The sequence below is a fragment of the Lolium rigidum genome, chromosome 5 (assembly GCF_022539505.1).
Source record: "Lolium rigidum isolate FL_2022 chromosome 5, APGP_CSIRO_Lrig_0.1, whole genome shotgun sequence".
Taxonomy (NCBI): Eukaryota; Viridiplantae; Streptophyta; class Magnoliopsida; order Poales; family Poaceae; genus Lolium; species Lolium rigidum.
Genome location: NC_061512.1, coordinates 54701181 through 54703158, shown reverse-complemented (window position 1 = coordinate 54703158; position 1978 = coordinate 54701181).

Here is a 1978-nt window from a genome sequence, read left to right as displayed (position 1 = left end):
GCAAAGGTTGGGGGGAGTGTCATCCTTAAAATAAACTAAATTACATGTGTAAACAAAAGAGAAGAGGGATGATCTACCTTGCTGGTAGAGATAACGTCCTTCATGGGAGCCGCTCTTTGGAGGTCTGTTTGGCAAGGGGGTTAGAGTACCCGCTACCGGTCGTTGACAACAACAAACACCTCTCAAAACTTTACTTTTATTCTCTTCATATGATTTCAAAACTGAAAAAGCTCTAGCACATGATTTAATCTCTCGCTTCCCTCTGCGAAGGGCCTGTCTTTTACTTTATGTTGAGTCGAGTAAACCTATTTCCCTCCATCTCAAGCAAGCATTTGAGTTGTTGTGATTAAACTATTATATTGTGATTTGCTTCATCATGTCTTTACTCTTTCTTGTTTAGTACAAGTTTTACCTTGAATGAATATAGCTTTGAAAGTCATCAATGATTAATATGATTGAGTATGCAAGTTTACCATAAGCCTTAATATGAGAGCGCTGCTCAATAGATGAATATAATCTGTTAAATGTTCTCTGACCAAGAACAAAGTTTGCCATCACCAATTATGATTCCTTATGCACCTTTATTTGTGATTACCTTATACTTGTTTCAAGTTGAGTTATATGAGGAAGTTGTTTACTATAATGTCTTGTGTGAATGAATATGATGCTTCTTGTCCGTATTTTATTTATCGACTCTTCACTCCATAAACATGTGGTCCTGTTTACCGAGTTCGGTTTCGCTTGGGGACAAGCGAAGTCTAAGCTTGGGGGGAGTTGATACGTCCAATTTGCATCACTATTTTATATCATAATTTGCTGTTATTCATTGATATATTTCATATTGGGACACAATACTTATGTTATTTCATCTATTTTGCATGTTTCATGATTATTTGGAGATCGAGCACCGGAGCCGGGATTCTCGCTGGAAAAAGCACCGTCGGGATGCAATATTTCGGAAGATCAACTGTGGAAGGAAGTTTTACGGAAAATCCTATTTTTCCGGATGACGGAGGAAGACGAAGGGGGAGCCAGCTGGACCCGGGATGGGCCCACACCATAGGGTGGCGCGGCCCATGGCCCGGCCGCGCCACCATGTGGTGTGGAGCCCCCTCGGCCTCTTTCGCCTCCTTTTCTTCGCGAAACCCTTCGTCCCGAAGACCTAAGCCACAGAGGAATCCTCACGAAGGGTTACAGCCCGCCTCTGCGGGGCGGAGAACACCAGAGAGAAAAGAGCTCTCCGGCGGGCAGGAATCCGCCGGGGAAATTCCCTCCCGGAGGGGGAATCGACGCCATCGTCACCGCCATCGAGCTGGACATCATCTCCATCACCATCATCATCATCTCCACCATCATCACCGCCATCTCCACCGCTGGACATCGTCACCGCTGTAGCAATTTGGGTTTGATCTTGATTGTTTGATAGGGGAAACTCTCCCGATACCGATTTCTACTTGTTGTTTATGCTATTGAGTGAAACCATTGAACCAAGGTCTATGTTCAGATTGTTATTCATCATCATATCACCTCCGATCATGTTCCATATGATGTCTCGTGAGTAGTTCGTTTAGTTCTTGAGGACATGGGTGAAGTCTAATTGTTAGTAGTGAACTATGGTTGAGTAATATTCAATGTTATGATATTTAAGTTGTGGTGTTATTCTTCTAGTGGTGTCGTGTGAACGTCGACTACACGACACTTCACCATTTATGGGCCTAGGGGAATGCATCTTGTACTCGTTTGCCAATTGCGGGGTTGCCGGAGTGACAGAAACCTAAACCCCCGTTGGTATATCGATGCAGGAGGGATCGCAGGATCTCACAGTTTAAGGCTGTGGTTAGATTTATCTTAATTACTTTCTTGTAGTTGCGGATGCTTGCAAGGGGTATAATCACAAGTATGTATTAGTCCTAGGAAGGGCGGTACATTAGCATAGGTTCACCCACACAACACTTATCAAAACAATGAAGATTAATCA